This window comes from Pygocentrus nattereri, chromosome 30 (assembly GCF_015220715.1).
Source record: "Pygocentrus nattereri isolate fPygNat1 chromosome 30, fPygNat1.pri, whole genome shotgun sequence".
NCBI lineage: Eukaryota > Metazoa > Chordata > Actinopteri > Characiformes > Serrasalmidae > Pygocentrus > Pygocentrus nattereri.
Genome location: NC_051240.1, coordinates 11,075,972 through 11,092,590, shown reverse-complemented (window position 1 = coordinate 11,092,590; position 16,619 = coordinate 11,075,972).

Sequence of the window (16,619 nt, the reverse complement as noted above, 5' to 3'; positions counted from 1 at the left end):
TCCCTCTCTTTCTCTGGCGTTATTGAGTGGGTTCTGAAGTAGCACTCCAACTCCAGCAGAACCTCCAGCACAAAATCTTTATGAGTCTGAAGTAAAGCCCCTCATCTCATGTGTGCTTAGAGAGAGAGAGAGGCCGAACATGTGGTTTGTGCTGTAATGCACTCTCACAGTTACACCTGCAGTAGTGTAGAAAAGTCAGAGAATTCTTTTCATTAGTTTTTTTTTTTTACTTCCAAGCAAAATGGCTATTAAGTATAATATATTATAATAAGTATAAGTAAGTATAATATAATATAATATTATATATATATATATATATATATATATATATATATATATATATATATATATAAAAGAAAATGACTACATGATGTCAATTGTTTTAGTATGTATTACAACTTTTCAGGAATCTTGCTTTCAGTTTTCAAAGAATCTGCAGGGGTGATTTTCCACACCTCAGAAGTTCAGTCTGAGAAATTGGTTGTGTTTTCTGACAATCCAAATAAACCCAAAACTATTCAAAGATGAGGTCTGGACTCTGGGGTGGTCAGTCCAGTGTTGGAATTCTTGGCAGCTACACATCCTTTCTTGAGTTGTTCTCTCACAGTGGAAGGATGGACAGAAACACCTGTGGATGTTTTAAGATCTGAAGCAGCTTGGTTTTCTCCTCTCAGAGATGAAAGCTTGATGTGCTGTTTATCTGATAGGGAACAATTTTGCTGGTCTGCCAGACCTTGCATGGAAGCAAGGAGTCCCTTTTTCTCTGTAGTTTTTTCTCTGTAAATTGCCTTAAACTCAAACAGATTATCTTATATCTACACCGGAAAAAAATTATAGCTTGTCATTGACCATTTTTTTAGGTCCACTTACCATATATGATCATTGGACCTGATTTAAGAGTTTTGAGTTTTCAATTGAGAACCCTTCATGCAAATATTCTTTAGGGAAAGAGTTTTTTTATACAAAGAACCTATTTGGCAAATTGTTTTTTAAAGACTGTAGCCCATACTGACACCGAGCTCTCTCTCTCTCTCTCTCTCTCTCTCTCTCTCTCTCTCTGTCTCTCTCTCTTTTGGCTATGTTTTGAAGTAGTGCTCAGTTTCTGAATTTCCAGTAGAAGCCTTTATGCATGAGGAGTAAAGCCCCCATCTCCATAGAGATGTCCTGACGAGTCCCTCTGTATGTGTGTAAAACAGAAAGAGCACCAGTGCGTATTTTCACTTTAATAGACTATAACTGAAGACATCCAGTGGACACTCCCAACAGCAGAGTGGACATAGACCCTGAGGGTATGTCTGTATGTGTGTGTGTGCGTGTGTGTGAGTTTAGGACTTAAATGGCCAGTAGACGGAATCCCTGAGGGTGTGTGTAAGGACATTAACCCAGTTTTGCCAGTCTGTGGGACAGCTCCGGAGGTTCGGCCTTTCTGGAGCCGACAGCCAGGCCACACCATCACATCCCTGTTACATGAGTGTGTGTGCATATATATATATATATATATATATATATATATATATATATATATATATATATATATATATATATATATATATATATATATATTCTGCTAAAAAAAATAAAGGGAACACTCAAATAACCCCTCCTAGATCTGAATGAATGAAATATTCTCATTGAATACTTTATTCTGTACAAAGTTGAATGTGCTGACAACAAAATCACACAAAAATCATCAATGGAAATCAAATGTATTAACCAATGGAGGCCTGGATTTGGAGTCACACACAAAATTAAAGTGGAAAAACACACGACAGGCTGATCCAGCTTTGATGTAATGTCCTTAAAACAAGTCAAAATGAGGCTCAGTATTGTGTGTGGCCTCCACGTGCCTGTATGACCTCCCTACAATGCCTGGGCGTGCTCCTGATGAGGTGGTGGATGGTCCTGATAGACCTGGACTAAAGCATCCGCCAACTCCTGGACAGTCTGTGGTGCAACGTGGCATTGGTGGATGGATTGAGACATGATGTCCCAGATGTGCTCAATCGGATTCAGGTCTGGGGAACGGGCGGGCCAGTCCATAGCTTCAATGCCTTCATCTTGCAGGAACTGCTGACACACTCCAGCCACATGAGGTCTAGCATTGTCCTGCATTAGGAGGAACCCAGGGCCAACCGCACCAGCATATGGTCTCAAGGGGTCTGAGGATCTCATCTTGGTACCTAATGGCAGTCAGGCTACCTCTGGCGAGCACATGGAGGGCTGTGCGGCCCTCCAAAGAAATGCCACCCCACACCATTACTGACCCACTGCCAAACCGGTCATGCTGAAGGATGTCGCAGGCAGCAGATCGCTCTCCACGGCGTCTCCAGACTCTGTCACGTCTGTCACATGTGCTCAGTGTGAACCTGCTTTCATCTGTGAAGATCACAGGGCGCCAGTGGCGAATTTGCCAATCCTGGTGTTCTCTGGCAAATGCCAAGCGTCCTGCACAGTGTTGGGCTGTGAGCACAACCCCCATCTGTGGACGTTGGGCCCTCATACCATCCTCATGGAGTCGGTTTCTAACCGTTTGTGCAGACACATGCACATTTGTGGCCTGCTAGAGGTCATTCTGCAGGGCTCTGGCAGTGCTCCTCCTGTTCCTCCTTGCACAAAGGTGGAGGTAGCGGTCCTGCTGCTGGGTTGTTGCCCTTCTACGGCCTCCTCCATATCTCCTGGTGTACTGGCCTGTCTCCTGGTAGCGCCTCCAGCCTCTGGACTCTGGACTACGCTGACAGACACAGCAAACCTTCTTGCCACAGCTCGCATTGATATGCCATCCTGGATGAGCTGCACTGCCTGAGCCACTTGTGTGGGTTGTAGAGTCCGTCTCATGCTACCACGAGAGTGAAAGCACCACCAACATTCAAAAGTGACCAAAACATCAGCCAGAAAGCAGAAAGGTACTGAGAAGTGGTCTGTGGTCCCCACCTGCAGAACCACTCCTTTATTGAGTGTGTATTGCTAATTGCCAATAATTTCCACCTGTTGTCTGTTCCATTTACACAACAGCTGTGAAATTGATTGTCAATCAGTGTTGCTTCCTAAGTGGACAGTTTGATTTCACAGAAGTTTGATTTACTTGGAGTTATATTGTGTTGTTTAAGTGTTCCCTTTATTTTTTTGAGCAGTGTGTGTGTGTGTGTGTGTGTGTGTGTGTGTGTGTGACACTTTTACCACTGCCATCTTACACTTCATTCTAATGCTCAGAAAGCTAATCGGTCATCACTGGTTCCTGGTCAGCTGGCTTACAATAATTCAATCAGTGAAATACGCAGTGTTTGATTTTCTCATAGTGTCTGGGTTTTTTAGTCACAAAAACAATGCATAGAACAACAATTGGCTCTAAAATAAATTGAAAACCTCTCTCCCAAGGCTGTGCCAAGTGTGGCCTGTGGGCCAAAGTAGGACTTTGAGAATGTTTGATTTGGTCAACAGAACCCTGAGAGATCAAACTTGTATACTTCTTATGAACAAATGGTTCCACTTTGTTCGGGTAGCCCACTATATATCACCATAAAAATACCCCTAAAATTCCACTTTTTAAAATTCATTAAAGTAGCATGAAGTGTCAAAATGTACCCTTCACTTCCCAGGTCCATACAGACCATACAGGAAAACGAATCTGCAAAAATGTCATTGTTTTAAATAATTGTCTTTGTGAGGTCACAAAATGAAATATTTGCATACATCTGCTCTGCCTACAGCAGTTTAGCCCCACCAATTTGACTGAAGTACAGTGGAAGTAAACATACCATTTTTCCCCAGTCTACATGGAAATGCCTACGTATTTTGAAACCAACTCATTTACATATAGAGTTTCACATGTACAGTTTAGCCCCACCCAGTCAATATTAATGTTGTACGGTCTTTTCAACGCTGACTTTTTTAAAATCAGAAATAGTACAGGGCAGCCAGTCAGAGCAGTGCTCATTTACATGTATCAGTCTTAAATGTAAAGTAACAAACACTGCCTGTTCAATTCTAAGGATAAAGAAAGGAGAACGGACAAGTAAAATGAATTCTGACTGTTTTTAGTTTCACGTTATAACTCTCCTTAGTACACATTAGCAGAAATAATACAATCCAAGATGTTGGCTGAGATGTTGGGTATGAGCCCTTTAGTAAATTTTCTAGTGAAGCTCAACAGTCCTCAACAGTGTTAGAGTTAAAACTTGAACCAGGGAAAATTAAGCTATGGGGAAATCAAGGTGAATCTAATAAATAATTAGTTAAATGTTAGTTAAATGCAAGGTGGGCATCTACAAAGCATGCACACTTAGTAAGAAAACATACAGTCTAAAGGTACAAGTTAGAATAAAAATGTAAAAAATGACCAATAATCTCACAAAATCTTCACTGATCACACGAATGCTGTATCAAAAAAATACAGGCCTTATTTTCATTAAAGAAAAAACTACATTAACATATAACTTTATTTGAACATTGCTTACAGACTTTATTCATATACAACATCTGGGCATCCCTGCTCTATCCTACTGCCTTTACTTCTGTTGCACAAGGAACTTAAGCTTGCAGATGCTAGCAGATGAGAGATTTTAGACACAGTAACTCCAGATAAAATGTTTTGGGATAATGTCAGTTTTGTATCAAAACTGTGTAACTTATTCAGTTCTTTATTTATTTATTTTTGTTTTCTACATCAAATTAAGTCTGCTGACATTGTGTAAACATTTTAGAACGGATGGACTAAACAGAAGTGGTTCAAAAACATTGTCTTAGAACTAAAACTTTTTTTTTTCTACTACTATTTTTGATAGCTTTATGTATATTTCAGAATGAATTGGTGGAAAAGTGGTCCAAAATGACTTGGGAAAAAAAATCCATTAACTTACATTACAAGTTGAGAATTTCTTTTTTCTTTTCTTGTAACGTTGACATTTTGGAGACAAAATGTTACAGCAACTGTATGTGGGAACAAAATCTTGTATCTCCAAAATGGTAACATTACAGGAGAAGGAAAAAACATACTTTACTTTTAATTTGAGTCAATGGAACCAGACTTTTTTCCAAGTCATTTTGGGCCATTTTACTTTACCTTTGAAGTTCAAGGTAAAATTTCCAGGCCTTTACAGCATTCTAGGACTGGTCTTTGTACTGGTACTCTGACTCTAATGGTTTGAGATTATTAACATATGTATATGCCTTTGAACATATTTGTGAAGACTTTTGAAAGTACCTTGGACAGCAAGGAAAATAAACAAATGGGACCTCAACACTCCCCTTATACTAAATTTTACTAATGTGTTTTATCTTTGAGGTCAATTTGACCCCAGCAAAGAAAAAAATCTAAAGTTCTCTTTCTGAATGTCATATGAAATAGCAATACGACTACAGGTGTGGTTATGTTAGGTTAGGACCCTAAAGTAGAGGTAGGTTTTTGAAGATGATAAAATTGTATGTTATAGTGACACTGATGTCATCCATAACAAAACAAACAAATGTGTATAAATGTTGATACTTGTTATGTTTTAGACACCTAAAACAGCCTGGGGTCAAATTGTCCCCAAAGAACACTGTACAAAATGTGTACAGGACACTGAAAAGCTATCATCATGTTAATTTTATGTTTACCTAGTTGTACCCATTCAATTAGGAAGAAAAGCATGACATCAATCATTTATTTAGAAATGTTAAACACTAAATAGGGTCAAATTGGTTGATGTAGATTGTATAGTGTAGTGGGTAACAGTCCCCTGCATCAAGCACCCTACACTATACCAATAAGAGTCCTTGGGCAAGACTCCTAACACTACCTTCACCTACCTGTGTAAAATGATCAAATTGTATATTGCTCTGTATAAAAGCATCTACCAAATGCCATAAACATAAATAGAAGAAACACATCGAGTCTCACCTCTCAAGGCTTACACAATTTGGACATGTTCTGAGAGAAACTGATTCATTGGAAAAGAACATTATGCTTGGGAACGTAAGGTAAAAGAGATGACCAGAAACGAGACGGATGGATACAATCAGGAATCATGAACCAGCCACTCAGAAAATCTAAACAGATGTCAGCTGTCAGAAATCCAAATCAGAAGTCATTCTGGAGAAGCACTATCCATATGGTTATTAGGAACTGGGAATGACTTGATGGCACTTAATAAAAGTAACATTAATAATGAATTCACTTTTGAAGTTCCAGGTAAAACTTTAAAGCCTAATCTTGGACTCCACAGCATTCCAGGACTAAGCTTAATTCCTGTACCAGTAATCCCACTCTAAAGTTTGGAGATGATTAGTATATGTAAATGAACCTATCACAGGTAAAACTGCAAAGTTTGGGAATAATTAGCATATGCAAATGCACATTTGCTTCAGCAAACTATTGTTTATATGGCTGGATTGTTGACAGGAGAAGCTTCTGTCTCTCTCACTTAATTTAAACACTCCTTACTCTAGTTAAAGGAAGGGGGTCATATTCAAATCTTCGCTTATATTCAAATGCGGTGAATGAGGGATATGCAAAATTTGTCTTCTAAGTGGATGCCAGGCTAAATATTTAGGCGGCGGTGCTAAATGACAGCAGGAGGAAAAAATAATTCTAAAACAATGGTATTTAATTGACAGGAGGGAACTATAGACATGAATGCGTGCTGATTGTGAGAGTGAACCAGACACAATCAAGGCAAATTGATTTTTCCGAATAGTCTAATTATGTTTATGGTGTGGAGTTTTGTTTCAGCTTTGCTGGATTTTGACGTGTGGAGTGAATTGCAGTGTGGTGTTGAGAAGGCGTCTGCTCCCAACCAACAGCTTCGGCTGCTGTGCCTTTGAAGACTGCCGACTTTCGGAATATCGATTTTGCTCCACTTAGAAAACAAGTAGAGGGTGTGTGTGTGTGTGTGTGTGTGTGTGTGTGTAAGACATGCGGCAGCATCCTAATCAAAGTTTCACCCTACATGTACACACACCACTGATTCTATGCATGCACACATACACACACACACACACACACACACACACACACACAAATACATATGCGCATGAAACACTGAATTCACAACAAGAATACAGCCCATGCTGTATGCAGTTTGAGAAATGAGCAACAATTCATTCTTTCCACCAATCTTGGGGAACTGGGCAAGTGTCTAGGTGTTGTTAGGCCATGAAGGACCAGCAGGTTAATTAACACGATCATTTGCTACATTGCTACCCTGAGGCAGACCAGTGCTGCATCTCTAGCAAGAATACCAAAGACAGAAGCTCACAGATTGTGGCTGAAGCAGCTAAACACTGACGTTTCCCTTCATTTGTATTTGTCATCTATTTTTCTATAATGGACAGCATTATGTCGTTTTATTTTTAGAGACCCCCTAGAATTTAGATTTTGAGACATTCAGATGGTCTCAGACACCCCAGAGCCCCAAACCTCTGTTCGGAGGCCATGTAGCCCTAAGACTTCGTCCTACCCCTCTATCTTAACAAAAATTGGGAAACCCTACCTCTCAAACAGAAAGGTAGGGCTAAGAGGCAGGGGTGAGGAGTAAAATGGGACTGGGCCTTTCTATAGTGCTACAACATTTGTTCTCCATTCTTAATGACTGAAACCTGGTTAGACTAAATTCATATTCACAGATATATCTAGACCTTCCAGAGAAAACCTAGAGTCGTGTTTTTTTCTCACAAAATTGGACCCACCCATTAGAAATATAAACGCCAGTTCCTAATCATTTTGGTAGTTAATCTAATGTATAAGGCCTTCAGTCCAGCTCCTGAAGGCCTAACCAATGGGAGAGCTCACTTGGCTGTACTAACCTGGACACCACACAGGAAAAACGTCTTATTGGACAAATTTACTTTTGCTGTTTCAAAGAGCTTTTTCACAGCGAGAATGTTACATTGAGATAAAACTATTACTGTAATACTAGTGGAGTTTAAATAAAAGATGTCTTATGATTCTATCAAATAAAAAGTAGCTAAATATTACAAACATGTTTTTGTTTCTATATAGAAACCCTTTAGCCTTATTCTGACCCAGAAGAGCTAACTGGGGTCCCTCAATGCACTCTCTTTACACTTCACCTTTATGAGCTCTCTTGTCTCTTGTTGTACAATGACATCTACAAAAGTTAACTTCTTTCTTGAGTCTGTGAATGAGAGAGAGAGAGAGAGAGAGAGAGAGAGAGACAGAGCTCGCGGTGCTGGTTAATGGCAGGCAGTATGTGTGAGGATTAGGGTGAAGGCAGTATCAGATTTGTTCCTGATGAGGTGATGTGCGCCGCTCGGCTCCTCCGCCGCCTCGCACACTCTTCACACACTCCTCTCCCCCTGCGCTGCTCTCGCTCCACTGGAGCCCCTCACAGTCTTTGAAGTAGAAACTCTGCTTTAAATAAAAACGCCTCACTGAGAACGACAGACCTACTGCCTCAGGATAATTGGCTTATTTCATTTAGGCAGGTGAAGAGCCTTAGAGTTACTCTCTCTCTCTCTCTCTCTCTCTCTCTCTCTCTCTCTCTCTCTCTCTCTTTCTTTCTTCCCTGTCTACCTCTCTCTCCCTCTTTTTCTGTCACTTTGTCTCTTTTCCATTCTTTCTCTTTCCTCTCTATCAATTTCCTTCTCTTTCTCTCTCCCTCTCTCTCTCTCTCTCTCTCTCTCTCTCTCTGTCACTTTCTCTTTCTTCCCTGTCTACCTTTCTCTCCCTTTTTTCTGTCATTTTTACTTCTCCATTCTGCCTCTCCTCTCAATTCCTCTCTCTCTCTGTTACTTTTTCTCTCTTTTCTCTTTATCAGTTTTTCTTTCACACAGTCTCTATCAAACACACAACCTTTTCTTCTTTTTCCTCTTATTGTCTTTGTTTTCTCACTCCCTTTTTCCTTTCACTGCTCTGATCCCTCTGTCTCTTTCTCTCTCTCTCTCTCTCTTTTTCACTCACCATCTCTTTCTCTCTCTGTAATAATCTTTCTCATCTTTCTCTCTTTCAATCTCTCGGTGTTCTTTTCTCTCTTTCCAAATATCTCTCATCACTTTGTCTTTCATAGTCTTTCTATCACTGTCCCTGCCTCTCTCCTTCACTGCCTTTTACTTTCTTCACCTCTTTTCTTTCCCTCTGTTTTCTCTGTTTTCTCCTCTATCCTCCTTTCTTTTCCATTCCTTTCTCTTTCGCTGTGCCGCTCTTTGTCAATTTGTAAATTTGTACATGAATGTGACCCAAAATAAAACTCAGATATCGTGTAACACATAAAAATAAAAAGAACACAACTAAACAAATAACAGGAAAGCTATCTCTCTCTCTCTCTCTTTCTCTCTCTCTCTCTCTCTCTTTCTCTCTTTCTCTCTCTCTCTCTCTCTCTCTCAGTAAAATCTATTTTAATCCATCTCTCTTTTTCTCTCTGCCGCTCCCTCTCTCTGGATGACTGTGTCTGTATAAGTGGGTGAATGTTGAAAGTGTGCCTGTGTGTTTTTCTGTGTGTATGTATGTATGTGTGCGTTTTCTGTGGGTATGTTGTGAATGTCACATGTGCGTGTGTGTGAGCGTGTTAGGAGTGTTAGCAGGTGTGAGGTGTTTTTAACCGTTGTAGGCGCAGATGCCGCATGGTGAAGGGAGAATAATCCCTGAGGAGTTTCATGAACTTTTTCCTCCTAATCACTCAAAACTACGACGGCAGAATTTACAGTTTTGCTCTCACTCTCTCACTCTCTCACTTTAACATCTTCTGAACTCTTTAAATCCATTTAAAAGAGTACAACTGTGGTGAAAATATGGTGGAGCAAGTGTGTACACTTTGCGGTGGTCGAGAACTCAGGGTTAAAAGGGGCCAGTGTGTACTGAACTGACTCAATTGAATGTATATTGTACTCAGTGTTATGGAGAGAAACAGTGTAATCATGTTTCAGATACAACCAAACACAGTGTTTTCCAGAGCTAATAGTGCTAACGTTACTATCTATGCAGGGATTTGAACCCCAGTCACCAACATGCAACACTGTTACTCACTTCACAAGTCAGTCGCTACGCAGTATTGATCACCAAAGCAATAAATCTTGTAACACCCAAACCGACCCATGCACTATATTCCCAGAGCGAGGCTGAGCCTCCTCTAACTGAAGAGATATTGTAGCATTGGCATACATGAAGATGCAGGAGAGGCCATGATTCCACCATGAGACATGCTCTTTATTGAATACCAGGGCTGGGTAGCACACACACAGCACTGAATCTGCAGGGGAGATCACCACTAACCATACACTTCACAAATATGGAAAAAAATGACAGAACTTTGACAAAATTTGAAAATGCTTGTTTTCCTTTATGCATATGCCCTCGGTGGAAGCCCCATTTGAGTCGGGTACCAACAGCTTACCAAAGCTTTGACTGACTCAACCAGTCAGGATTGTGACTGGATAAGTCCAACTTGCTTTCTAATTGGACCAGTTCAGGCTTTCCTATTGGTCCATCAATTTGCCGACAAAGCACTTGGACCTTTGTCATGTGAGTTTATGGTCTGGCACAATGTAAATCATCTTTATTTATTTTGCACAGCGTCCCAACTTTTTTGGAATTGTTTTTTTTTTAATTTTGTGCTTTTATGTATTCATATTGGTGGCATGGTGGCACAGTGGGTAGTGCTGTCACTTCACTGGGTTCAGTTTCCTGGCTGGGTGACCAGGGTCCTTTCTGTGTGGAGTGCATGTTCTCCCTGGGTGGGTTTCCTCCAGTTGCTCCGGTTTCCTTCCACAATCTAAAAACATGCAGTTGGGCTTATTGGAAATGCTAAATTGCCCCTAGGTGTGAGTGGATGTGTGTGTGGGTGTATATGTCTCTCTGTCTGTCTGCCCTGCAATAGACCGACAACCTGTCCAAGGTGTATCCTGCCTTCCGCCCAATTACCGCTGTGAAAGGCTCCAGCACCCCCTTGACCCAGAAGGATAAGCAGTTTAGAAAGTGTGTATGCAAATGTATTCATTTTTATATGACCATTTCCATCCTTTCTTTTTTATCTTAAAATTAAACAGGCTCTTTTTGTTACTGTGTCTTTAAGAAATGAGCTCTGCTCTGATTGGCTGCCCTGTATTGTGCCTCTGTCAAAAAGCAGAAGTGAAATGCTCCCAGGAACTTCACTATGAATGGGCGGAGCTTAACTGCTGTAGGATGAATAGGTGGAATACTACATCCTTATGACATCACAAAAACATTACATTCAAAAAGGGCTGATTTTGCCACTTAGCTTAAATACTGTATGGACTGATCAGTGAATAGAATGTTCTGAATCTTTGACAAGGTTTACGTTTTTACTTCAAACTCCTTTTATTGAAAACAAAGTGAGGGAGAGTTGGTTTTCCATAATATGGGCCCTTTAAATCTGGACATTTACTATCTGGAAGTTTTAGATGATTGATGATGACTCAGAGGATTGCCCGGTCCGGCTGCTCGCAGTCTTGTTGAGAGGGGAAGAGAAATGACCGTGAGCATGTGTATGTTTCTCTCTGGCTGTCCATCCAGCAGAGATCAATAGACTCTCTGAGCGTGGGACAGCGTGTCGCTGGAGCGCGGAAACACAGGTCTGGAGTCAGCGGCCGAACACTCCTCCTCCATCAGCCTGAATGAGTCGTCTCGCAGCAGATCGATGGCTGACATAACCCAGCAACACACACTCCTAAAGTTATTACCTCCGCCTCAGTCAGAAATCACACACTGATAGATTACACACACAGTGATACATTACAGACAGACTCAGTCTGCTTCCCCGGACAGCCAACCATGAACGAGCACAACCAGATGAAAAATGATGCTTAGAGTGAGATTTTTTTTCTTTCTTTCTTTCTTTATTTATTTATTTTCCTGACTGTTGTTGTTCAGAAATGCAGTCACTAACCTTTGTTCACGAGTAGATAGGCTGCATTGCGCAGGACGTTTTCACTAGAACAGCGGAGCAGATTACATTTTATACTTTCAGTTGAATATGCATCATTCAACTGTCGTAGGGCAGTCAAAGCAGTGCAGTTATACTCATAGCTGTGGAAGCCTTTTCCTGCCAGGAAGAGGTGAAAAAAAAAATAGACTTTATTTTTCTTTATCTCTGATTCTGGCAGTAGTCTGTCAGACTTTTGACTTGAAATTTGAAATGATGATGTATTTTCTCAAACTTTTGACTTCATATCTCACAATAACAACTACATTCTCAAAATATTGAATTACTATCATAAAGTAACTACCTAATATTGAGTTATTAAGACAAAATACTATGTTGATCTAATAAGTTATTAAGTTTATGAGAAAGGAAGGAATTATTTAAGAAATAAGTCAATATTTTCAGAAAAGAAGTCATTATTTTGACGTCTAAATGTGAAGAAAAAAGCTATAATTTTGAGATATCTAGTGATTTTCTTATAATAATCACTAGATATCTCAAAATTATAACAACTTTTAAATCATTATTTTCATATAGCAAGTCTGTCCTTTTGCAACATAAAGTATCTTTAACCTTTTTGTTAGATTAATGCTATTAACTGACACCAGAACAAATGTAAATATAGATATATTGCATAAATATATATATGTGATAAATTCTGTGATTACATGATAGGTTTAGCAGAACAAAAATAACAGCCTAAGCCTTTAATGTCGATGTTAATGTCCTTCACACACTGAGAGATACAGTCCAGTTGTAACCATGTTATTCCTAGTAGTTACACAAATGCAGTCTGTACTGATGTGTTAATGGATGTTAATGCTAACCCACAGCATGTTGGGAAACAGTGGTGATGTGTGTGTGCAGATGCTGTTGACTGGCTGAGTGTTATGCAGAGTGACGTTCACACTGTCTTTGGGTCATTTAGAGAGATTCCCTCAAACCTTACACTCTCTCTGTCTGCTGTTATTATTATAACACACACACAAACACACACACACACACACACACACACACACACACACACACACACACACACACACACACACACACACACACACATACACACACACAAGCTTCTGGCAGATATAAATCAAGCTGTGACAAGGGCAAAGACAGGTTACAGCCCTCTGCTAGCTCTCTTATGAAACATCAGTGAAGTGCAACGCTATTGAAAGAGATTTATAACAACATCAAATGCGCAGCACATGCAGGTACAGCCAGGAAACAAGGTGAGAGAGGAACAGACATAAACATGTAGTGTAGTAGAATAAGCACACATGGTAGATCCTCCAATATGCAGCTTTAAGTACATCATTATATGAAATGTGAGTAATAACTGTGTAGTTACACATTAACAATAATGTAACAATAATGTAACTACTATGATGTATTCACTGTGACATGGATCACAGCAGTACAGCCTATGTGACTACACATGTGGATCAGCTTCAGTTTTTAATCCTGTCTGTTTATCTTTAAAGAAATAGCCTGATGTAGGTGCTGTAATAGTACAGATTAGTATTAATCTTTGTTTCCCTGTTATTACACACAGCCCACAGTAACTGTGTACAGGTTTTACTTTAAGACATGTGGACAGTTTGTTCTGTAGGTGAAATTACAGATACAGTGGAGATGAACTTGAACTCTAATGCTTCATTTGTCTAAAATAGCCAAGAATAAACTGACCATAAGCACATTAACAGACATCTGATGATGTTGCTGTATATTAAATTTCTCAAGTCATCCAATTTGTGACTCAAATTGGACTCAAGTCCAAGTTATATGACTCGAGTCAACACCTCTGCTAATCTATCTATCTATCTATCTATCTATCTATCTATCTATCTATCTATCTATCTATCTATCTATCTATATATCTATCTATCTATCTATCTATCTATCTATCTATCTATCTATCTATCTATCTATCAAATCTACTTCATTTATACATCTTTGGTTACACCTACTGCAATCAAAACTCAATCATACTTGCATTCTTAAACTCAGCCAGTTATAGCCATGTCCTCTCAAAAATAGCTGCTCCCAGAAGAGTCACTGGCAGCATCCCCTTAAAATCCCAGGTCCATTACATACTAAGACTTATTATTCAGTAATGACAGGGACTTCAATACAAACTGCTTTGGGTCTGCCAATAAGTCCTGGCCATTTAAGGGTTTATGGTCCCCTTCAAAGAGACACTAATGTTTACACAAGCAACTACTCAAACTCACCTTAGCGGCCTTCAACATTTCTCATGACATTTCTGAGAAGATTAGCTATGATATACAAGTCAAAGGAAAAGAAGTTTTATTAAAGAATTATTGGAATTCAAGAAGTTGCTGATGAGATGAGATGATGAGAAAACTGGACCCCTAACAACAATGCAAGACCTGATAAACCACCAAAATTGCCCCATCAGATAAATCTTTCATCTATGAGAGAGAGAAGAAAAACAAGCTGCTTCAGATCTGAAAACATCCACAGGTGCTTCTACCCATCCTTCCACTGTGAGAAGGCAAATCAGGGCTATGGGTCTGAAAGGACGTGTAGCTGTCACTGGGAAAGGGAAATAGACAAAATCTAAGAAAATTTGCACTGGAACACCAAGATGCAGAATGTGGAGTGAGGCTATGTTCACTCTTGTGTTGAGTCTTTGTAATTGGGATTACTCGGATTGTGAGAAGCAGAAAATGCAACCAACTTTTAAAACTGAACTTTGGAGGTGTGGACAAATATCCCAGTCTTCAGTGACATGTATGTTTTCTGCCTTTTGCCTTGACATTAAAAATATAAATATCTTGTAGTTTTTTGACTAGACATTAAATAAATGAAGGCGGGTCTCTGACCTTCGAGCTGTGTTTGTACAGTATGTCTGAGCAGATACTGAGAGAAATATGTACAGCAGTGCTGAACTGTGGTGATGTGTGTTTCTGATGTAAGGCTGTATGTTTTTGTGGATGCTCAGTGCCACTAGTGTTACCTCAGGATCCTCACGTTCGTCTGTCTGTATGAGTTACTCACGCAACACACACAGACACACAGACACACACTCACACACAAATGCACACAAACACACACACTGACAGGTGTCAGTCTGTGACAGGCTTGATGATGTTGAAGGTGACATTAGAGAGGACAATGCTGCTGGCCATTTTATTCTCTGTATCACTGGTCAGGACAGTCAGTGAGGTGTGTGTGTGTGGTGTGCGTGCACTACAGGAGGTCCAATAATTCACTCCTCTGGCAAACACACCCCCAGAAGGCTTGCATGTCACTAAACATGAATACTTTTCTTTCACCTCTGCTGTGATTTGGGCTAAACTTTTCATACACCACCATTCAACACATCAGAATCGATTGTAATATTCATATTTTTGTTTATCTATAGAAATAGGAATTTTAGAGGGTAATAATTAAATGACAGATAGAAAGACAGAAAGACAGATCAACATACAGATAGATAGATAGATAGATAGATAGATAGATAGATAGATAGATAGATAGATAGATAGATAGATAGATAGATAGATAGATAGATAGAAGTTGTACAGGACCATCAGGACTATCTTTTTATACATTCATCTCTAACTAAACTGTTTTATATTATTAAAAACATTGATACCAAACATTTGCATTATTGTAAATGAATAATTACAGCATGTTATTCATTATTTAATAATTTGTCCCCAAAATATTTCAATATATTAAGTACTGAAATGACCATCTAAAAAGAGTGTAAAGCTCATAGGTCATTCTTTATCATATTTAAATCTGCACTGTGTAAGTCATTATTGTTTATAAAATAAGAGAACTTGTTATGACAAGAGATTCCAAACTTTTAAACGGCAGTATATAACACACACTCCTCCAGTGAGAGAGTGTGTGAGGGTCTGAATGAAAGCCAGCTCCAAACGTGCTCATAACCTGGAAAGTGGAGGCCCGTGGTGAAGAGAGTGGCGGGACAGCCTCCTGCCCCTCAGTCCAGACTCCTTCTCAGCGTGTCTCTGCTGTTTCCTCTATTTCGGCCCAAATGAGTGTTTAACCCCGACACAGTGAGCATGTGACCCTCACCCCCTGCACCTCGCCCCCCCTGCCAGGGCGTTGGCACTGCAGCCAGCCCACGTGCTGCCCACCGTAATCCCTTACTGATTACACCGGCCGGCCGGCTGGCCATAGCAGGTGTTGTGAGCCTGTAGGACGGCTACAACACACGCCGTCTAACAGACCAACACCTGCCAAGCAGCGATGGAAAACACACTTAGATCTGTTCTTCTATGCGCATTACTGTATGTGTATTTGTACACATTTGCAAAATTCAGAGCTCTGGAATTCCAACCTGTTATCTATGAAAACAGACAAATGTAGCTCACTTAGCTAAAAAACAGCTTTGTGCTTGATTTTGGCCTGTTTTTGTCCATGTTTATTGATCAGAAACCACACAAACAAGCCTGTTGGATTACTCAATATCTTAACATGGTCTGAGAAATTTGCCTGATTTGGTGTGCAGTCTACATGGTGCTGATTGGTGGGGTATTATCTTTTACTTGTTTGCTTCAGTAACCTCATTGCTCCAGCACTAAGTTAACACGTGAACCTCAGACACCAAACATGTCTTACTTTATCAACTCCAACGTGGAGAAACTGTAAATTCTTTTTTCTTTAAATATATCCCTTTAGTAGTAAATTAAATAGAGACTCAATTCCTTACTCTATTTTATTTTTCAGTAATTTTTCAGTTTT